Source organism: Bubalus bubalis, chromosome 17, assembly GCF_019923935.1.
Source record: "Bubalus bubalis isolate 160015118507 breed Murrah chromosome 17, NDDB_SH_1, whole genome shotgun sequence".
Classification (NCBI taxonomy): domain Eukaryota; kingdom Metazoa; phylum Chordata; class Mammalia; order Artiodactyla; family Bovidae; genus Bubalus; species Bubalus bubalis.
The window spans coordinates 69,238,916-69,262,943 of record NC_059173.1 but is presented as its reverse complement, the minus strand read 5'-3'; the positions used below and the strand labels follow the sequence as shown (position 1 = coordinate 69,262,943).

Here is a 24,028-nt window from a genome sequence, read left to right as displayed (position 1 = left end):
TCTAAATCATAGTCTTTTCATTACTTCATGCCTTTTATCAGTCATTTTTCTTTTGTAATGTCATTACTTTCTCTCTCTCTCTTTTTTTTTTTTGCTTAAAATTGAATATATTCTTAAAAATCCAGCTCAAGTCGCACTCCTGGGACCCCTTCCTTTTCAGTTTCTCAGTCTGAGCTAGTTTCTCCCTCTCCTGTGCCTCTTGGCAGCTTGTCTGATCTGCTTGAGGGTCTGGAGTCCGTTATTGAATTCCTCCTTGTCTGCACTCATCCTCTCCGTGAAACTGGAATTCCTGAGGCCTCATCTCATGGAACTTGTGTCATTAGCACCCACCAGACAATTGGAAATAAATACAAGGAGCTCCATAAATGCTTGCTCCATTAATGACTTTAATGTGGGAGTCTGGCTTCTAATTCCCAGTCCTTTAGAAACAGCAAATTAAAAGAGAGTGTCTTGGTGTAGACATGATAACAATGAGGAAAGACTCTTGATAACTTTTCAACAAAGGACAAAAGAAAGCATTTTTTTTAAGAGCATAAAAGTACAGCAATCTGAGGAACAAGACTAATTGCTTTATAACCCAGAGAATTAATGTTCAATTTAAAGGAAAGACTAAAATGCATTCATGTATTTAAGATTTACAGAAGTGGTTGCCTAAAGATGTAAACTATCCAGATTTCAAATATGATTATAGGCAGTGACAATTATTTTAGGGGTCTATCTACTATTCTAGTTTTCATTAGATAGCTTTCTCTTCCAGTAGAAAATATCACACCTACAGTTCAGCTACAGAAAATGTATTTTCTTAGGTTTTAGATACACTTGTGTTTTTTTCTCATGTATATCACTTTTAGCCTTTTTAATCCTATGTGACTAAGAAACAAAAGATGACTACATTCTAGAATTAAAGAAACAGCCATTCGTGCTCCTGTGACATATGGTGATAAGAGGAACTTCAGATGGTGTGGTGTGATGCCGGGCTCTGCAGTAGACTTCTTGTTTGGGGTCAATCCCCTGGTCTGTCAGATAGTAAATGTAGGTCTCACCTAAGTCACTAAAATCCCATCAGCAGACTTGTCCTTATCTGCAGAGTGGAGCCAGTACAAACCTACAGCCCAGGCTTGCCTTGACAATTAAGTGAAATAGTGTCTGTGAAAAGCATCTAAAAAACAAGGATCACTTTCAGAGATGGTGGGAACTTATATGACACAGTGTCTTATATGTTAAAACACAGGATCCAAGTCATTGCTGAAAGTCTAATTTTTCCATTCCCCTCTCTTCCTTCCTTTGATATCTCCCATGACAATTTAGGGAGTCAGATGATTCTTTGTTTATATAAAATGGTACAGATCCAGTGAATCTCAGGAGCTGGAGCTAGAATTAATAAATTCTAAGGAGGAAATCAGATGTGACTAAATGAACACCAACAAGAGAAAGTAGGGCTAGACCTGGTAAGTTTAATAGTGGCTGGGATTTTTAAGACTTATGAAGAGTCTTTCCTACACTGGGCTTCTAATATGTTTAAAGACAAACATTTATCTTACATCTCTCTTATTTGAAATTTTTGTCTTCACACAATTCTTTAGCAGCTACCTCCCATTAACATTTTTGGAGACAAAGCCAGCAATAACACATTTTGACAAGGAATAGTTAGAAAGCCATAGTCAGCATAAAAGCTGAAGTCAGCTCTATTTTACTTATCAAATCAGTGAGGCTTTGCTTTAATCCCTTCAGTTCCAGGTCACAGGGTTACCTTGGCAGGACAAGTTTAACTGGAGCTCAGATTATTTTCTTCCTGAAAAAACAAGTGTATTATGAATGGTATCTCTTAGTGACATGAATGATCCTGACATTTATCAAAGAGAAAAATATTCAGAAGATAATGGAATACCTGTATTTGGGGACTGGTTGAGGGAAAAAGCCTGAAGCCTGAAACTGATATTTAGGGAGGTGATGTTGACCTGAAAGGCACATTGATGTGAATGATGAGGGAAGAGCCTAATTTCAACCTCTAAGTAGCAATGAGATGGAGAGGGAGGTCTCAGAGAACTTTGAAAGATTAAAACTGAGTCGGAGGCTGTCAAGGGAAGCTTTACCTACTTTGCAGTTTTTTCAGGCTGTCATATCCAAGATGCTATCAGTTCAGTTCAGTCGCTCAGTCGTGTCCGACTCCTTGCAACCCCATGAATCACAGCACGCCAGGCCTCCCTGTCCATCACCAACTCCCGGAGTTCACCCAGACTCACGTCCATCGAGTCAGTGATGCCATCCAGCCATCTCATCCTCTGTTGTCCCCTTCTCCTCCTGCCCCCAATCCCTCCCAGCATTAGAGTCTTTTCCAATGAGTCAACTCTTCACATGAGGTGGCCAAAGTATTGGAGTTTCAGCTTTAGCATCATTCCTTCCAAAGAAATCCCAGGGCTGATCTCCTTCAGAATGGACTGGTTGGATCTCCTTGCAGTCCAAGGGACTCTCAAGAGTCTTCTCCAACACCACAGTTCAAAAGCATCAATTCTTCGGTGCTCAGCCTTCTTCACAGTCCAACTCTCACATCCATACATGACCACAGGAAAAACCATAGCCTTGACCAGACGAACCTTTGTTGGCAAAGTAATGTCTCTGCTTTTGAATATGCTATCTAGGTTGGACATAACTTTCCTTCCAAGAAGTAAGCGTCTTTTAATTTCATGGCTGCAGTCACCATCTGCAGTGATTTTGGAGCCCCCCAAAATAAAGTCTGACACTGTTTCCACTGTTTCCTCATCTATTTCACATGAAATGATGGGACCAGATGCCATGATCTTCGTTTTCTGAATGTTGAGCTTTAAGCCAACTTTTTCACTCTCCACTTTCATAAATCTTTGATAATTAATATAACTCAAATTACAAATATACCAATTACCCAGTTCAAATGTAGAACTAGATTACTTTTAAGCCTTGATTTGTGGTTATTAAGTAAATTGCTGACTTATTTCTCTGATCAAAATCATTTCCTTTGGAAGACTTGAGTGTGTTATGGTGAATACACCAGTAACCTGGAAAGTACGTGTATGTGTATATATCAGTGCTATTTGAACCGTGAGAATGTATAAAATTATTTCTCTGTATGAAAACAATTATAACTTCTACTTAACATTTCATGCTCATAAATTACATTTGTTAAATCATTTAATAGTTTTAGTGTATGAAAGCTAGTAGTATTTGTAATAGTATTTGTTATACAAATTCTTTTGTAAATAAGCAGCTGCTTAGCATTCATGAAGTTTAATGTGCCCTATATCTAAAGTAACTATTCCCTTCTTATAAAAGAAGATAAAAACCACAAAATAGTATTGATGATGACTAAACTAGTTCAGGTGCTCTGGAAAGCAGAATCCATGATGAAGTTGGACAGGCAGGAGATTCACTGGGAGACCAGCCCATATAGGATACAAGCACGTGAGCAGGAGCAGGTGGGCAGAGACTCGGAGACAGACTTCTGGGGGCTGTGAAGGGAGAGAGGAAGGAGGCAGAATGGGATGGAAGGGGCTCAGACTGAATAAGCACCTGAAGAGTCTTGGCCAGACCATCAGGAGGCCCCGGAGGGGACGCTGCCCTGTGGAGGGTCACTCTGCTGGGCAGGAATGGCCCTGCCCGTCACCTACCGAGGGCAGCTTGAGAAGGGTGTGGCCTGGGCCCGAGTGTGAAGTGGATTTTGAAGGCTCCAGAGCTGGAGGCTGTGGGGTAATCATACTCCTTATGGTGGGTTCTCTTTCCAGGGAGGTCTCAGAAGCCCAACCCCATGACTGCCATAATCATGCAGTGTTCTAAACAATTCCACCAAACATCCATCTTCAGAACTGACTTTCTAAATATTTATTCATGTAAATATTACTGGTACTTGAGATTGTTAAAAATACACTGGAGCCAGGTGACATTCAGAGTAACCAGTATGCAATAACACTTTCTCTGTAAACCTAGGGACTAATCTTATTTTATTTGAAGACTTCAAATATGTAAAAATGTTAGATTGTTTAAACTTCTGACCAGTTGGGCTGCACATTTCTTCCTATGTTTTTCTATTTAGGCTTCTGTGAGCTTCTGTTCTTACTGTTGCCAGTTTTTATTGCTGGATGTCAGTGTTGTTCGTATTGATTAGAAAGAGTTTTTTTATGAGTTGTAATCTTTTGTATTTGTTCTTTATTTCTCTTTAGTGCATCTTTTGCTTTTTCATTTATATTTGCTTTTTGTGTGGAGGTTTAAAGGATTTTTTCTTTTTGTTGTGTGGTTAGGTCTTTCTCTCTTTTCCTCTGTGACTTGGATCCTCCATCCCTGGATGAAAAAAACTGGTTAAGTACTTGGAATAAAATCAAGCTAGACTCTCAAATTAAACCACATGCCCAAATTAATTCCAGCTGGACTAAGGAATTAACTACGAAAGGAACCATACAATTCTGTTTGCTGTAAACAGAAGTGTGTTGGTCTCCATCAGTGCCTGGTTTGTTGCTGCTGAAGGTGTCCGTGACAGCTCATGGTGGGAAGACAATATGAAGTGTGCAGGTCCTTCTTTGACTAGGTTCCAATGCCTGACCTGAGGGGTCTGCTTGTCAGAAGAGCTCCTGTTGCACGGCTCTGGGTTGGTGCTGAAGGAAATTGTTTCTGGAAATTTTGAAACAGCCTCTAACCCTTGTTTCACGAGAAAAGGTAGACAAATTTTTGTGATTTCCAAAATACAGTCATCTTGAGGTTATCTTTGACTCCCCTCCCCCTCCGCACAGTCCCTGGGTGTGTTGCATTACTGGGCAGTGCCCTGAAGTCCCAGTACTGACCCCCTCAGGACCCCTATTAAAGGCAAAAATGTTTCCTCCAGGAGTCCTGGCTTGATGCAGGCTTCTCAGCTTTGACTCCTGCCTTTGTCTGCAAGGGTTGCAGGTGTGGCTGCATCCAAGGGACCAGCTCCTCCTTGGTGTTACCACCTTCTGGCACCAGACCTGGACTTTAGTTTCCAAGTGACCATGAGATAAGCAATCATCATACTTGTTGTGGTCAGCCCAGTGTCTGTCTGAACTATTGCCTAGGAGCTTTTTAGAATACCTGGTCTTCCATGCTGCTTGAAGTGGGAGTGCTTACCCGTGTCCTTTGGGTGATTGTGAAACTATTATGCCGAGCATGATGCTTCTGTGATCAGCAAATAAAAGGACCTCCAGCTGCCTTGATTCGTCATACTCATATTTGTAATAAGTAGAAAAATACTGCTTCTTTTTCTCATAACAGTTTTTCCTGGCACACACAGCATCTACATAGATCTTGTTTAGTTTAAGAGGTGATTCAGGATTATTTGGATGAATTTAGTTTTTTCCCTTTTGAGATATGTGAAATGAAACCCAGCTTCAGACTCTTTGAGCTTTTTTAGTAGAGCTTGTTTAATTTCTTGACAAGTTAATATTTGTTAAAATTTTGGTTCTTCTTTCTATTAAATATATAAACAACAGATATTTGTGTTCTTTCTCTTCTGTGTAGTGATAATGCTGAATTATAGTATCAAACTGTATAATAAGTGATATATATAAACATGAGCAGAAAAGCCGCAATGACAGCTGGCCTGATAGACTTTGTATTTGTGTTGTGTATGTGTCTCACAAGTACTCTATCACTGGATCAGTACTGTGGTCAGTACTGGATCAATACTGTGGTCACGTGGTTCTTGAGCCCTTTGGGCAATGGCAGGGGAAAGAGGCTGATTGGTATCTACACAACAGGTTATCCTGTCTTCTTGAGTATTAAAGCCCTCCTCTGCTGGGAAGGGACTTCCCTGGGGGCTTAGATGGTTAAGCGTCTGTCTACAATGTGGGAGACCCGGGTTCAATCCCTGGGTCAGGAAGATCCCTTGGAGAAGGAAATAACAATCCACTCCAGTACTATTGCCTGGAAAATCCCATGGATGGAGGAGCCTGGTAGGCTACACTCCATGGGGTCGCAAAGAGTCGGACACGACTGAGCGACTTCACTTTCACTTTCTGCTGAGATACGGAGAAGGCAATGGCACCCCACTCCAGTACTCTTGCCTGGAAAATCCCATGGGTGGAGGAGCCTGGTAGGGTGCAGTCCATGGGGTCGCAAAGAGTCGGGCATGACTGAGCGACTTCATTTTCACCTTTCACTTTCATGCATTGGAGAAGGAAATGGCAACCCACTCCAGTGTTCTTTCCTGGAGAATCCCAGGGACGGGGGAGCCTGGTTGGCTGACGTCTATGGGGTTGCACAGAGTCGGACAAGACTGAAGTGATGCAGCAGCAGCAGCAGCAGCTGCTGAGATAACCCTTTCATGAGCATTTGGGTGGACACAGATATCTTTACGTTTTCAGAGACATACTTCTTCCCTCCTCCTCACCAGTTTTCTCATCATATCCTTCCAAGTTCCTCACCATCCAGCCAAGCCATTGGTTACAGCCCATGATGCAGTATAAACTCATATCTTTTGCCATTTGTCCTTTCAAGCAAAATGAACAAGAGGCAGTACTTGCAATTCTGTCCATTGGCAGGATTTCCCTTCACCACTTAGATGTCCCAGAAAGGGGCTGGAGGGATGCAGCCCTCCACTCTTGGGTAGTGCCTGAATATCATGCAGGACTATCAAAATAGCCTGGCTCTCTCTTAGTCAGAGGGTTGAATGGAATAGCCCGTGAGGTCAGAGGTGTGGGCTAGGAAAGAGGAGGTAACGAATCAGGAGTGGGGTGGGGTGGAGTGGGGACCGTGGGCATTTGGGGTTGATTTGACCCTATATATATCACTGCTGTGTATGCCCTGCTTCACTGTGTGGAGGATCAGACAGCACCCCATGATGGATGGCTCAAGTCATGTGGGAACCTGGTGGCTCGTGGTTAAGTGGTTAAGTGTCCAGTGTCTGTCGTGGCCCAGCAGCAGCCAAGAGCTTTTTCTCTAAAGGAGAGTAATTATCTGCAGATGGCAGCAGGACTTTGCTCCCAAATCCTGAGCGTCTGTGTTGTGAGTCCCCTGCAGGGCCCTTCTGAAGGCTCCAGCCTCTGGCTTTGCCACTTACACTTTAGGACCCCTGGATCTGCGGGGTCATGAGACCCAAGAGAGGCCAGCTCGCACAGCAGCCTAAACCTATTGCAGAGGCCTCTTTAGTCTGGGTCCCACTCAAAACTGGCATCTCTTTGAATCATTTGGCGAATGGAGTAGCACAGCCAAGTGAGGAATATGCTGCCTCCACATCCAAATGTGTCTGCTAGACATTGTGACTCTTTTTTGGTAGTGCTGTGCTTAGTTGCTCACTCGTGCCCCACTCTGCATCTCCATGGACTGTAGCCCACAAGGCTTCTCTGTCCATGGGGTTCTCCAGGCAAGGATACTGGAGTGGGTGGTCATGCCCTCCTCCAGGGGATCTTCCTAACCCAGGGATTGAACCCAAGTCTTCCACATTGCAGGCAGATTCTTTACTGACTTAGCTACCAGGGAAGCCCAAGAATACTAGAGTGGGTAGCTTATCCCTTCTCTGGGGGGTCTTCCCAACTCAGGAATCAAACGAGGGTCTCCTGCATTGCAGGTGGATTCTTTATCAGCTGAGCTACCAGGGAAGCCTCCCCTAACCTTTTTCTAGCAGTAGGAGGGGTCAGTTCAGTTCAGTCGCTCAGTCGTGTCTGACTCTTTGCGACCCCATGGACTGCAGTATGCCAGCTTTCCCTGTCCATCACCAACTCCGGGAGCTTGCTCAAACTCATGTCCATCGAGTCGGTGATGCCATCCCACCATCTCATCCTCTAGTATCCCCTTCTCCTCCTGCCTTCAGTCTTTCCCAACATCAGGATATTTTCCAGTGAGTCAGTCCTTTGCATCAGGTGGCCAAACAAAGTATTAAAGCTTCAGCTTCAGCATCAGTCCTTCCAATGAATATTCAGGACTGGTTTCCTTTATGATTGACTGGTTTGATCTTGCAGTCCAAGGGACTCTCAAGAGTAGTCTTCAACACCACAGTTCAAAAGCATCAGTTCTTCAGCACTCAACTTTCTTTGTAGTCCAACTCTCACATGCATACATGACTACTGGAAAAACCATAGCTTTGACTAGATGAACCTTTGTTGGCAAAGTAATGTTCTGCTTTTTAATACACATGGTAATGGTTTTTGTATAGTCACAGATGCTATGAAGAGGCTAATACAAATCTAACAGTGACAATCACAAAAGCAAAAACAAATACATTGCTGTAAGGAGAATAATCAATCATTATTGGCTTTTGTTTAATAACAAGCCTGGAAATTCCATTTATTATTTATTTTAACAATAATTAAAAAAGCCTCATTTATATACATTTTCATATTTTTACTTGTGGATCAAAGGTTTGAGAAGAAATAAAGCTAATTTATTAGAATTAAAGAATCTTCCTGCAGTGCCGGAGACCTGGGTAAGATCCCTGGGTTGGGAAGACCCCCTAGAGGAGGGCATGGCAACCACTCCAGTATTCTTGCCTGGTGAATCCCATGGAAAGAGGAGCCTGGCAGGAAGTCCATGGGGTCGCATGGACTTCAGACATGACTGAGTGACTAAGCATAGAGCACAGAGAGAAAATTAATTTTTAAAATGATTTTATTTTTGTATTTTTTTTTACCTCTTTATTACCTATGAAATGGAGATATGGTAAAAACCAAGATAAATTTAGAAAAAAGGTAATTCCATTGTGGTACATATACACAATGGAGTATTACTCAGCCATTAGAAAGAATACATTTGAATCAGTTCTAATGAGGTGGATGAAACTGGAGCCTATTATACAGAGTGAAGTAAGCCAGAAAGAAAAACACCAATACAGTATACTAATGCATATATATGGAATTTAGAAAGATGGTAACAATAACCCTGTATACGAGACAGAAAAAGAGACACTGATGTATAGAACAGTCTTTTGGACTCTGTGGGAGAGGGAGAGGGAGATGGTGGGATGATTTGGGAGAATGGCATTGAAATATGTATAATATCATATATGAAACGAGTCACCAGTCCAGGTTTGATGCACGATACTGGATGCTTGGGGCTGATGCACTGGGACGACCCAGAGGGATGGTACGGGGAGGGAGGAGGGAGGAGGGTTCAGGCTGGGAAACACATGTATACCTGTGGCAGATTCATTTCGACATATGGCAAAACCCATACAATATTGTAAAGTTAAATAAAATTAAAAAAATATGAATATACACTTAAATACTGATATTAATGAATTCTTTTCCGTTTCTTAGATGTTTCAATGACAAATTATATCATACATATTATTTGCAGAATCCCACCCCCTTCCCCAATCAGGGTGTACAGAGATAGGAGGAGAGAGAAAGGCAAAAGTTACCATTTTATTTTTTTTTATTTATTTTTTTTTAAATTTTTTATACATTTAAAAAGTACAGGTATATGTACACATGGTACATACACATAAAATGATTACATTTACATAGAAAATAAATACGTGAATAAAAAAGCCTAGAAAGATAAAAAAAAAAAGTTACCATTTTAAAAAACTAATTTTCATTTTTGATGTTACTTCACTAAAAGTCTTGTATCAGTGGAAGTGTCTCACGCGTGGGTGCTGTGTTGAGGAAATGTAAACATGGCTCCTTCTCCATGGAGTTTAAGTCCGGTGAGTAGGTGAGTACTGACCAGCCAATTACATAGGTGGATGTTGAATTTACATTTCAGTGAACCCTACAGAGAATAGTCTATGCCATTGCCTGAGGATCTGAGGATGAGGACTGAGGACAGGGAAGACAGGCAGGTCTTGCCCAAGAAAGTGTTGTTTATGGAACTGAAATTTGAAGAGTGGGCAGGAAAGTATTAGGCAGAAGAGTTGGAGAGCCTGGTGGAGCTGGAAGGAACAGGCCTCTGGGGCTGGAGAGAGAGAGAGCTGGGCCCTGGTAAGTTCTTTGACCTTGTTATAAAAGCCACCAAGATGTTTTATGTAAGGGGTCCCGTGGAGGGAGGGGGAAAGACTGGGAGTGGGAGGTAAGTTAGCAGGGGTTTCCTAAAGCTGCGTCTTGTTAGGAACAAAAAGTAGTTTGAAATTCAGCAGGGAAAATCCAGATCTGTTCCAAAGTAGAATTCCAAGCAGCGAACCCCTCTCAAGATACATAGTTTTAATAATTTGTATCTGAATTTTTTTTTTTTGGCTGCACTTTGCAGCCAAAATGTGGGATCTTAGTTCCCTGATCAGGGATTGAACCTGTGCCCTCTGCATTGGAAGTGCAAAGTCTTAACCACTGGACTGCCAGGGAAGTCCCTGTGTCTGAAATTTTTATTGAGATTATCGTTGCTTTACACGTCATCATGAGGAATAATACAGAGAGATTTGTGTGACATTTACTCACTGTCCCTCAATGGTAACCTTTTGCAAACCTGGAATATAATATCATAACCAGGATATTGACATTGAGATGATATGTTTCTTTAGATTTCTTTTGTTGTCCTCATGTTCGTTGTGTGTGTATCTAGTCCAGTAGGACTTTGTCAGGCATGTCACGTGTGGAGGTGTGTATATCCACCACCACGGCCAAAACGTTTTGGATGAGAGAAAAAGTTAATCCTCTAATTTGGAATAGTTGATAGGAAATTATATGTGAAGTGGTCAAAGAGAAAATATAACCAATTTATTTGACTTCTCTTCGTTAACCGGTGGTTTCCCAGCGTCTTTGAGAGGCGGTGGTGTGGGCCGTAAGCGCCTGTGGGGTGGCCGGGTGGAGACGCGTTCTCTGGGCTGGGCGCCTGGGCTCAGGCCCTAGCTCTGTCCCTGCGCTTCCGTCGGCCCTGTGTGTGGGGGGCTCCTGGCCTCTCTCTGACCCAGTTTCCTCATGTGTGAAGTGGAGCTGATGACAGGGCCTATTTTCAGGGTTGTCCTGAGGATTAATAGCACCGTGTGTAAGTGACTGTCTTCTGTAAGTGGAAATTCCAGAAACAGGTCTGGCACTGATCTTCACTCTTTGTAAAGCAAGGGATTCTCTTGCACATGGTCTGTGGTAACTGTTGTGTATTTAACTTTTGGTGTGAATTGGAGTGTGTTACTCTATGTTTGTTTCCCAGGGATGTATTGTCCCTGATAAAATATTTCAATTTCAGAGCCATGATGAAAGCTTTAAAGATAACCTCTTTAACTTTTGAATTTTTCATGTAAGTTATTATGGATTAGACTTTTAGATCATTTCTATTTCCTGAGAAATCTTGGTGATTTATAAAGAGCTGGTACCACATATCTGATACAGGGCAATCAGACTGATGATTGGAGAAGAAATCTGAGTTCTTTGTGATAAGGAAAATGGAGATGAGATTGTTAAAAGTTATTTAAGAAATATTTACATCCACCATGAATTTAATAATGAATATCTTTTCCTGACTTTTACTGTGTGAGATGTTTAGTCTTTCTTCAGGCAGGTAAATATTTTTTTTTCATTGAAAATTCTACAGTTGGTTTTTTTTCTCTTGCTTGTGGGACATGGGCAAGTTCAGACTGAGGGCAGTGACCTCTGCCTGAGGAGGTTTACTTGCAGCAATCAGCTATTGGAGGCTGTCCTAGGGTGTCCAGGGAGGAACATGAAAAATGAATTATATGTATTAAAAAAAAAACGTTTTCCTTTCTTCCTTGTGAAAGTAAGGTGGAACATTGCCTTCTATCCCAAATCCCCTGAAGAAATTATGAAGATTTACACGGGGTAGATTTTCTCAGAGCAAGAAGACAAAAGAGATTCTCACATTCATTTGGCAAAGATTTATTTACTGAAGCACTTCTAGCTTCCAGATGAGATAACAGTGGGCTGAAGTCCCTTCCTTCAGGGAGCCATTCTACTGGGTGAGAAAGATACTAAGGGAGCAAATAAGGGGTGACACATGTTGACAAATGCTGTGAGTAGTTGGGACAAGATGAATGGCAAGTATTGCGCTATCAGATGAGGCAGGCAGGGGATGCCTCTTGGAGGAGGTGACATTGGTCAGAGACCTGAGTGAAGTAAGGAGTCGGGTGCCTCAGCTATCCTGTGGACCAGTCATCCAGGCAGAAGAGACAGCAAGTGCAGACACCCTGAGGTAGGAGCCCGCTTGCTATGCCTGTTGTAGAACCAGGAGCTGGAGGAGAATTGACCAGTAAGTGGGGTTGAGTCTGGAGAGATTACCAAGGGCTAGCTGAGGCACAGCTTCATAGACCACATCAAGGAGTTTGCATTCTACCCTGAGTGTGAACGAATGTGAATGGAGGCTTTTGAGACCAGTAAATAATATGATCCTCTTTATCTTTTAAAAGGATCCCCTGGCACCGTGCAGAGGGGTGTCTGTCTGGTGGTGTTGGGGTTGGTGATAGGGCAAGAGCTCCAGCATGGAGAGCTCTTCGGAGGCTGTTACTAACACGGAGATGCTCGTGGCTCACCCCGCACTCTCAGTGCAGGTGGAGGTGGAGAGAACTCAGACTCAGGAACGATGCTGACTGTAGGCAAGGAGACAAGATTTGCTGACGGATTGGATGTGGGTAGTGCCAGACAAACCCTTTCCAAGGATTTTGGCTTGAGTGTGTACATGTGTGCTCAGTTGACCAGTCATGTCCAACTCTTTGCTACCCCGTGGACTGTAGTTTTCTAGACTCCTCTGTCCATGAAATTTTCCAGGCAAGAATACTGGAGTGGATTGCCATTTCCTACTCTATTTGGCCTGAGTAATTGGGTGAATCAAGGTGTGGGTGCTAAATTATGGAACCCGGGAGAAATAAGTTTGGGAGAATAATCAGGAGTTGATCTAGGGTCATGTTAAGTGTGAGATACCTACAGAATATCAGAGTGAGATGACAATGAGGTGCTTGGAGTGTGATTCTGAGATTCAGGAAGGAGATTGGTGCTGGAGATGTGAATTTGAGGGTCATCACAAAACAGGTGGTATTTAAGACTAGACACATGATCAGTATATTGAATGTGATAGAGGAGAGGTCTGTGAGCTCTGGGACAGTCCATCCAGAGTGGAAGAAGTGAGCAAGGAGACTGAGGAGGAACAGCTAGCTAGAAAGGAGAAAAACTAAGAGAGTGCTATACCCTGAAAGCAAGGAGAATGACATTTCAAGAAGGATGAAATGATACCTATTGTCAAATGGGAGCTGGATAAAAATGAAGGCTAAGAATTGATCACAAGCAGTGAACAACTCATTGGTGATCTTGACAAGCAGTTGTAATGGAGGAGAATATAAAGAGAAGAGGTGACTATTTGCATACAACTCCTCTGGGAATTTTTGCTGTGTCCCAGAAATATGGGGTGGTACAGGAGAATGTAGTTTCACTGGAGATCGTTATTGATTGATTGATTGGGAACTCACAGCATGTTTGCATGCTGAAGGAATGAAAAGGGACCATCAGTGATGCCTACTGAGTGGTGTAATTGCAGGAGTAGAGTCCTGGAGTAGCGTGGGGGGAGGTTGGAATCCAGAACTTAGCAGGAAAGGTGTAGATGTGTGGTCACCCATGCAGAGGTGTGGGGGTTTGGGTTCCCTTCTGATTATATTTTATTTTCTCAGATAAATAAGGGAAGTGAGAATGAAGGCCATTAGCAAGGTGCTGGTGATGGAGAGGATGAAGTCATTTAAACAGAGATCTCCAATGTGCTATGCTATACTTAGTCACTCAGTCGTGTGTGACTCTTTGTGACCCCATGGACTGCAGCCTGGCTCCTCTGTCCATGGGGATTTTCCAGGCAAAAATACTGGATTGGGTTTCATGCTGTCATCCAGGGGATCTTCCCAATCCAGGGATCAAACCCAGATCTCCTGCATTGCAAGCAGATTCTTTACCAACTGAGCCTCCAGGGAAGCCCAGGAATATTGGAGTGCATAGCCTATCCCTTCTCCAGTGGATCTTCCCTACCTAGGAATCAAACTGGGGTCTCCTGCATTGCAGACAGATTCTTTACCATTTGAGCTACAAGGGAAGCTTGTAGATCTCCAGTGGGTCTCCTCAAATGGAAATGTCCATATAGCAGAGAGATGTTGGACACCAAGCAGCTTCAATGGCCACTAAAGTGGTGATGATATGTTTTAAGGGAAAAGAGCCAGGATAATTGTGATTATATTTAGCCATTTTGTTCTGTAGGGACATCTGTAGTAAGTGGGGTTGGATTTAATCAACTTTGGAGCAATGGAACTAAGAGCTTGGCTACGGGGCGTCTTTGGCAGTGGGCTGTGGAATCTAAATGCTGGAAGGAGAGCAGTGAAGGTGCAGGGAGGAAGTGATGGCTGTCGGGGGTGGTTGCAGTGGGGCAACTTGAGTGGGTTGGCAGTCACAGGTCAGGATGAATAGGGGTGGTGGGATGTGAAGATGGAGAAACACGAGAAGAGAGGATCTTCAGACATGAGCGGGGCATGGACCCTTCTCAGAGTTTTAGGTGAGTCATTTAAGTGAAATTTCTAAACTCAATCAGACTAGTGACCAAGAGGAAGACAATCATAGCAAAAATGTTCTAGGACTAAAGGGGAGTATTACTGGATATGCTCTGCTGTGCTGTGCTTCGTTGCTCAGTCTTTGAGATCATATGGACTGTAGTCCATGGGGATTCTCCAGGCAAGAAGTGGGTGGCCATACCCTCCTCTAGGGGATCTTACCAATCCAGGGGGTGAACCCAGGTCTCCTACATTGCAGGCGGATTCTCTACCAGCTGAGCTACCAGGAAAGCCCCACTGCATTTTGCTAGTGCTAGTGAAAGCCGCTCAGCTGTGTCTGACTCTTTGAAATTCCATGGAAAGGGGCTCCTCTTTCCATGGGAATTCTCCAGGCAAGAGTACTGGAGTGGGTTGCCATTCCCTTCTCCAGGGAATCTTCCCAACCCAGGGACTGAACCCAAGTCTCCTGCGTATTACTGGATATAGTGGATAACTATAATAAGCTTGTGTATCTGGAGACATGTGCCTCAAGGGGAGCTGGGTTTTTAAGATGGAGGAAGGGCACACAGCCTGGGAGTAGCAGAGAGCACATGTGCCTCACTGCCAGCCTGCAGGCCCGAGGAGTGTGAGAGAGAGTCAGCTGTCACTCAGAAGGGTGTCCAGGTAAGCCGTGCATGTCCTGGTGTGATCATGTGTTCACCAGGGTGAAGGGAACATTCAGAGAAGAGGATGAGAGCACAAGGGATTTTCCTGATGACGGAGATGGACTCTTCAAGTGGTAGAAGGTTTGAGGGGATCCAGAAAGGGCATGTCTGAGTCAGGGGGTGCTCAGAGCCATGTGGAATTAGGGAGTGCAGGAGCTGAGACTGTGCCTTCTTCTGGGGACTCAGGTCAGCAGGATGGAGGCATACTGGTGAGATCTGTTCACTTAGAGAAGGCTGATGATCAGATAATTCCAGCTTCCTGCACAGGACCCACCATTTATGCTCTGTGGCAGGGTGCCATGAGGGGGGAGGGTAAATAGGGGTCTGAGCCAGACTTCTGCGCACCTGCCCTCCCCTGCCAATCCTGTTACTCACAATAACAAGGCTGAGAGATCACCCAGATGAAGAGAATATAAAATGTCTGGAGTGTTGAGTAGATATGCTGTATTTGATAGAGAGGAAAGGGCTTCACCTGTCTGGATTAGCAGTCCGTAAAATTTGCTCATTCATTAGTCCAATGGCTATTGATCAGCAAGTGTAGAGAACGAAGAGCAAGACTGTTACTCCCAGTAGTACAGCTCATGAGACTGTCACCCAGATGCAACCTGCTGTGGCCATTATTTATGTCCTTTCCTCTCCCCAGCCCTTAAAACCACAAGAATTTTGTTGTCCATAAATGGGTATTTATGTTTTCTAATAAATAAAAGAACTATTTTTTATAAAACAAGATGCTTTGTAAATAAACAATGAGACCCTCAAATTGAAAGCAAAACAAGCAAAAGTCTACTAAAGAGTGACATAATTCTTTCAGTACAAACAAAATATTTGCAAGCAAATAAACTTATGTTAACTCTGATAAATTTATTCACAGTTTTTTTTTTAATTTGGAGAAAGGGTGAAAGGAGTTTAAAAATAAAAGAAAGAACTTTTATGAAATCTTTTATGCACATCATGCTGTTTGCCAGCAAATACAGAGAGCTTTACCATTTTTCAGCTTAGTTTTATTTTATGTTATGAAATACATTTTATACTTTGTATGGTTTTAAAAATGAACTTTATACATATCAAAATGTTCATGGTGTTTAATCAGTTCATGAACTATTATAATCTCTGCTTCTAAGACAACTGATTCAGAATCTTATCTTTTGGGGTCTCAGAAGGTTACTACTTTTAATGCAGAAATCTTTTGAATATGCCATGTGATCATATTGAAGAAATCTTGGCTAAAGTTTTAAAATATGATCAAACCAATTTCCATTCAGCTTTTAAGTCACTGAGGTTTTCCATTCTATTTTAGTACATGATTCCAACAAAGACTTAGCATCTTTTCTTTTAAAAGCACCCTAATATCAAAGGACGGTCAGTGCTGCGGTGCCTCTTTATTTTTGCCCTTGCCAGCAACAGTGAGTCATTTTTCTAAAATGCTGGAAAAGTTCAAAGAGACTTCACAGTAAACTCTCAAACTGGTGGTATGTATGTGTGTGCCTTTTGCCCATTATAACTCCAGGCATCCCATGCTTTTTTCTTAATGACATATGGAGTAATAAACATGTGAAAGACATTATTTGGTGGAAGAGAGAAAGTGTATTATGTGTCAAGAACAGAGTTCAACTTTGATTTTTTTTAATGTCTCTATTATTTTTTTTATACTGTGTTCTTTGGTTTTACAACTTCTTGGCCTGTAGGATAAGGAGGATAAGACCTAATTGTTTCTGGGCAACTAACAGAATGTTTTGTGATTTCTGTGTCTGAGAATACAGATATGTTTAATCATTCATAGAATTTCATCCAGTCTATACATCTTTAACAGGGTGATAATGGGTTTTGCCTCTGGCAAGAATTCATTTGTGGGGAGTAAACAAAAATGACAATTTTTTGGCTCTCCAAAGGATCACTATACATAAATAGAGATATAGAATATCTGTAAATTTCATAAAGTGAGAAATTAGGACAAATGCAAAAAAAAAAAAAAACCTCCTTAGAGACACAAAACTTAACAAAAAACACCGAGAAAAACGAGAAACACTGACTTAGTCTTTGGAGATGGAAGCTTAGCGCCAAGGTAAAATGAGGACCACAGATATGATAATATACATAGATTTTGAAAACAAATTCCAATTACATATTTTCCAGGTATAATTTCGTTTGTTTGCTACCATCAGTCTTACACTGAGTTTCCAGCCTGTGACTCACGCTGGCTTGTTATAGTCAGGATTTTGAGTGGAGCATTGTCTCTCTCTCTCTTTTTTTAACGCTAGTCCTTTCCCCCAGCAGCTGACCGTCTTTGGGAGGAAATGAGATAAGGAAAGTGAAGCCCTTGGCATGAACACTCAGTAAGTGCAAGTGTAGACAGCTGTGGGGTCACAAAGGAAGAAATAGTTAACTTTGCAGGAAAGTAGTTAGGAAACAAGTCAATAAAGGGATTACCTTAGACCAAGGAATTTGCCAACTTGGATGGGGAACAATTATGTCTTTATTTTTCAATTAACTCCATCTGAAATTTACTGTTTATTTCTATTATGAAGTGGCACACCACGGGAGAATTAGCAGAATATGGGCTTTTTCACCAACAGATTTAGCTATTTTCATAGCACATTATAGTTTTTGCAGATATCTTGAAATATTATCTATGGTTGTAACTACTCTGAAGTAACAATAGTTACTACAGCCACCTCTAGATTTTGTTATTTAACATGTTAATAAAGTACATGTTTTGTAAATCTCACATTTAACCATATAAAAATACAAAACTTTTATTTAATAAGAGTACCACAAAATTAAAAGGAAAATGCATATGCAATATAAGAGATGCATATTCATAACAAAAATAGAGCTCCTACAGCAGATTCATGGGATTAAGGAGAAAATTCATGGCTTATCAATGAAGTGTTATGATAGGACATGTTATAGAAGAAGATATTGATATAGCCAATGCAAATATAAAAGTGTTTCTCAGAGCCTCAGGGAAATATAAATTTAAGAAATAATTATTTAACAATACTTTGGCAGATTGCCAAAAACTAACAGTGAAAATGTAAAGTATAAAGAGTACAGGGAAATGAATCTTTTCATGATGTTGGTACAAAGTAGTAAATCCTTTTTTCAGCACAATTTGATAGTAGCTTTCAATTTTCCAAAATTCACTTATTACTGTGGCTCCAGAAATGTTATCTTCAGAAATTTCTCCTACAAAAACACTGGCATATATGCACATACATATATGTATAAGAATGTTTGGCAAAGCAGTATTTTCATTGTGAAAAACCGGAAGTGACTTAAAGGTCCATTAGAGGGGACGTTTATTGATTACACTGTCACATACAGATAATGTCATAATTTGTAGTTCTGGATACATATAGCTATAGCTACTGGCATGGAAACTCTTCTAAGACATGTTGCTGCAGGAAAAGTCACAGGGAAAGTATGTAGTATAATCCTGTTTATTTAAAACATAGAAAAGCCCCCAAACTCAACAGAATCCAGAGAGCATGGAAACTCATCTTGACTCTTCACCGATATTTCTGCTGATGGGAGGAGTCAGGGTTGGCAGGATGAGTGATGAGAGAGTTTGATTTTACCCTTCTGTGACATTGGGTGTTTTATGCATGTATTACTGCATAGTCATGTTAAAGGAAGACATTCTAGAAAATTATCACATTTACAATGACAAATATATAGATGACTTAGGAATACACCCACCAGGAACTGTGCAGGACTTGTAGAAAAAGAACTATTAAATTTTATTGAGGTATATAAAAGAAAGCCCGAATAAATGGAGAGATGTACCAGGTTCTTGACTTGGATGATTCCATATAAGTTTATAGATTTTTAGTGCAAATCTATCTAGTCAAAACCCAAGGGAAATTAAAGCTGACAACATGATCCTAAAGTGCTTCTGCAAGAATAAAAAATATAGATAAGAACAGCTTAGGAAATCTCAAAAAGAATAATGAGCATGTGCCTGCGGCTGCTGCTGCTAAGTCACTTCAGTTGTGTCTAACTCTGTGCGACCCCATAGACGGCAGCCCACCAGGTTCCCCCGTCCCTGGGATTCTCCAGGCAAGAACACTGAGCGGGTTGCCATTTCCTTCTCCAATGCAGGAAAGTGAAAAGTGAAAGTGAAGTCGCTAAGTCTTGCCCAACTCTTAGAGACCCCATGGACTGCAGCCTACCAGGCTCCTCCATCCATGGGATTTTCCAGGCAAGAGTACTGGAGTGGGGTGCCATTGCCTTCTCCGGAGCATGTGCCTGGGCAGCCAGATATTAAAGAGTATTATAAAATTAAAATAATGGAAATAGTGAATACTTGGCCCATGCTTAGACAAGAGGGCCCATTTAACGGAACAGAAAGCCAGAAATTAGTTGGCTGTCCACAACAATCTCTTGGGCCTTGATTGGCCTTATCTACTGGAGATTCACAGGCTGCCAAGCTGGTTGTGATTCGCCACAGTGGACCATTGCCAGCCTTGACTGGTATCTGCTCTTCCTACTGCAGTTTGTGCCCATTCAGTGTCTGGTGCCCTATTATGTATGGCAGGGAAAGGCCAGTCATTTGATTGGGTGTATCTGGCAAGCTGACTTTAGGGGCAAATGTCTTGTTACTGTAGTCTCCTTGGGTCGAGGTGGGGGGGTGTTGTGAATGCCTGCCTGGGAGCATATTGGTGTACAGAGGAATTGATGAGTGTTATTTCTGAAGTAAAATTTGAACTTCTGCTTTATGACCTTTAAGAAAAAAAAATTGGGGGTTTTTAAAACTTATTTTATTATTTTTACTGAAGTATAGTTGATTTATAATATTAGTTTCAGCTGTACTAAAAATTCAATATTTTTATAGATTATACTCCATTTAAAGTTATTACAGAGTAGTGTTGTTGTTCAGTTGCTCAGTCGTGTCCGACCTTTGCGGCCCCATGGACTGCAGCATGTCAGGCCTCCCTGTCCTTTACCATCTCCTGGAGCTTGCTCAAACTCATGTCCATTGAGTCGGTGATGCCATCCAAATATCTCCTCCTTTGTGGCCCCCTTCTTCTGCCCTCAATCTTTCCCAGCATCAGGGTCTTTACAATGAGTTGGCTCTTCGAATCAGATGGCCAAAGGATTGGAGCTTCAGCTTCAGCATCAGTCCTTCCAATGAATATTCGGGGTTGATTTCCTTTAGGATTGACTGGTTGGATCTCCTTGCAGTCCAAGTGACTCTCAAGAGTCTTCTCCAACACCACAGCTCAAAAGCATCAATTCTTTGGTGCTCAGACTTCTTTATGGTCCAGCTCTCACTGGGAAAATCCTCTGGAGAAGGGAAAGGCTAACTCCTCCAGTATTCTGGCCTGGAGAATTCCATGGATGGTATAGTCCCTGGGGTTGCAAAGAGTCAGACACGACTGAGCAACTTTCACTTTCCCTTTCTCACATCCATACACGACTACTGGAAAAACCATAGCTTTGACTATACAGACCTTTGTCAGCAAAGTGGTGTCTCTGCTTTTTAATACTCTGTCTAGGTTGATCATAGCTTTTCTTCCAAGGAGCAAGCATCTTTTAATTTCATGGCTGCAGTCACCATCTGCAGTGATTTTGGAGCCCAGAAAAATAAAGTCAGCCACTGTTTCCACTGTTTCCCCATCTATTTCCCATGAAGTTTTGGGACCAGATGCCATCCATGATCTTAGCTTTCTGAATATTGAGCTTTAAGCCATCTTTTTCACTGTCCTCTTTCACTTTCATCAAGAGGCTCTTTAGTTCTGCTTCAGTTTCTGCCACAAGGGTGGTCTCATCTGCATATCTGAGGTTATTGATATTTCTCCCAGCAATCTTGATTCCAGCTTGTGCTTCTTCCAGACCAGCATTTCTCATGATGTACTCTGCATAGAAGTTAAATAAGCAGGGTGACAATATACATCCTTGACATACTCCTTTCCCTATTTGGAACCAGTCTGTTGTTCCATGTCCAGTTCTAACTGTTGCTTCCTGACCTGCATACAGGTTTCTCAAGAAGCAGGTCTTTTGCCATGCAGATCATTTGCAGTTCTATTGCCATTTTTTTGAGGAATCTTCATACTGTTTTCCACAGTTACTGCATCAATTTACATTCCCACCAACAGTGTATGAGGGTTTGCCTTTTTCCAATCCTTGCCAACACTTGTTATTTGTTGTCTTTTTGTTAATAGACTTCTGATGGGTAGGAGGTGCTGCCTCACTGTGTTTTTTATTTGCATTTCCCTGATGATTAGTGAGGTTGAGCATCTTTTCATGTACCTGTTGGCCATCTGTGAGGGCCTCTGTCCTTTTTAAAAAATCAGATGGTTTGTGTTTTGCTATTGAGTTGTATGAGTTCTTTACATATTTTGGATATTAACCGCTACCAGACATATCATTTGCAAATATTCTCTCACGTTCAGTAGCTGCCTTTTCCTTTTGTTGATGGCTTCTCTGCTGTGCAAAAGATTTTTAGTTTGATGTAGTCATTTTTGTTTATTTTTGCTTTTGTTTCCCTTACAAAAGAGGAGAGAGCTTTGAAAACAGATTGCTAAGAGAAATGTCACAGAGCATACTGCCTATGTTTCCTTCTAAAAGTTTTATGGGTTCAAATTTTACATTTATGTCTTTAATGCATCTAGCATTCATTTTTGGACATGATATTAAAAAATGGACTAGTATCATTCCTTTACATGTTAACTGTCTAGTTTTTTGAATGCTGCTTATTAAAGAGACTATATTCTCTATTATATTGCCCATTTTATTTTCTCTTAAAAGACACAAATCATAGGATTTCACCCATCTAATTCAACACAACCTCATCTTAACTTGGTTACATGTGCAAAAACTGTATTTCCAATACAGTCTTATTCACAGCTATCAGAGTTTGGGACTTGAACATAACTTTTGGGGAGACACATTCAAACCACTACAGGAAGGAATCAGTTACTAGAGCCAGTTGGGGGCAGAGAGGGGGCTGAGATAGAGAGAGAGATCGGGCAGAGAGTTCTGCCAAAGCCTCCCTTCAGAAGCTGATGACTCTGAACCAGAATCTTATGGACAGAGGAGCCTGGCAGGCTACAGTCCATAAGGTTATAGAGCCAGACATGACTGAAGAGACTTAGCATGCATGCACCATGTAAATCCCAGTGTGGTTTTTTTTGGTGGACTTTGATCAATTGATTCTAAAGTATATGTGAACATGAAGAGGGCCAGAGCTACCAGAAAAGAAGGCTTATTATTAAAGCATACATTTTTGAAGCCTATCAATAGTGCTACAGCACACAATTCATGCTTAGATTTTAAAAGATCCATAATTCAGACTGAAGCTGTAAGACGGTCCAAGAATTGTCTTGCGTTCTTTTTTAAATTGCATGCACAGTCTTATTTCAGTAAATAGAATATCCAGTCCTCCATGATAGCCAAAGCTCAAAATATAATTTAGTGTCAAATCTCTCCCTCACTCTAGGTGAGGTCTCTTTACTATTTCTTTTTTGATATTATAAAGATGTTAATACTCCCATAAATTGACCTGTAGATTTGATGCAGTTCAGTTCAGTCGCTCAGTCATGTCCAACTCTTTGTGACCCCATGGACTGCAGCATACCAAGCTTCCCTGTCCATCACCAATCTCTGAGCTTACTCAAACTCATGTCCATGGAGTTGGCGATGCCATCAAACCATATCATCCTCTGTCATCCCCTTTTCCTCCTGCCTTCAATTTTTCCCAGCATCAGGGTCTTTTCCAATGAGTCAGTTCTTCGCAACAGGTGGCCAAAGTATTGAAGTTTCAGCTTCAGCATCAGTCTGATTTCCTTTAGGATGGACTGGTTGGATCTCCTTGCAGTCCAAGGGACTCTCAAGAGTCTTCTCCAACACCACAGTTCAGAACCATCAGTTCTTTGGCACTCAGCTTTCTTTATAGTCCAACTCTCACATTTATACCTGACTACTGGAAATATAAATCCTGAGTTGGGGGTGGGGGCGTGGCGGCATCCGGCCCCTACTAGTGGTAGAGAACTCGCCTGCCAATTCAGGAGATGTAAAAGACATGGGTTTGATCCCTGGGTCAGAGAAGATCCCCTGGAGGAGGGCATGGCAACCCACTCCAGTATTCTTGCCTGGAGAATCCTATGGACGGAGGAGCCTGGCAGGCTACAGTCCATAAGGTTATAAAGTCAGACATGACTGAAGAGACTCAGCATGCATGCACCATATAAATCCCAGTGGTTTTTTTTTTTTTTTTTTTTTGGTGGACTTTGATCAATTGATTCTAAAGTATATGTGAACATGAAGAGGGCCAATAGTGACAAGGCAGTTTTGCAAAAGAAGAAGAGAGCCAGGGTCCTTGAGCTACCAGAAAAGAAGGCTTATTATTAAAGCATAGTAATTAAGATCGCATTATTACTGGTATAGGAATGGACAAGTCAATCCATGGAGCCCAGAAACAGACTCACACATATGACACTTGATTTTTTTCGGAAGTGGCACTGCAGAGCCACAGGGCAAGATCATCTTTTTTCATTAAATGGTGCTAGGACAATTGAGAATTTATAGAGAAAAAACAATGAAATTGAATTTCCAAAAGCAGTTGTACTAGACGATGCAGAAATTGAATCCTAAAAGTAGTTGTTTGAAATAAATTAATCAAGAAAAAAAGAAAAGTCGTTTTTTGAGGTGTTACAAGGCTGCATACATTTTTGAAGCCTATTGATAGTGCCGCAGCACACAATTCATGCTTAGATTTTAAAAGATCCATAATTCAGACTGAAGCTGTAAGACGGTCCAAGAATTGTACAGTACCTTCTGCTCTACAGAAGAGACCATCGGACTGTAGTTAACTCCTTATCCTGGGGTATTAATTCTCACATGTCCTAAAGAAGAATACTATTGTTTCCAAAAATGGGGTCTGACTGCTTGCTGCTCAAAAACCAATACTCCAGAAGCAAGGTTGGTGGGAAGTTTGCTTTGTTTCAGAGAC

General features: G+C 41.6%; 1 protein-coding gene, 1 long non-coding RNA gene and 1 other non-coding gene across 3 annotated transcripts in view; 2 read left to right on the top strand and 1 right to left on the bottom strand.

Annotated features, from left to right (window-relative positions):
• Positions 1-24,028, top strand: part of DCHS2 (dachsous cadherin-related 2) — a 266,320-nt gene that overhangs the window by 2,985 nt on the left and 239,307 nt on the right. The gene's annotated exons all lie outside the window — the stretch shown is intronic.
• The window catches only part of LOC123465045, a 37,646-nt gene that overhangs the window by 414 nt on the left and 13,204 nt on the right, over positions 1-24,028 (top strand). The gene's annotated exons all lie outside the window — the stretch shown is intronic.
• On the bottom strand, positions 10,178-10,250 carry TRNAG-UCC. The gene has a single exon. It is a non-coding gene; the product is annotated as a tRNA-Gly (tRNA).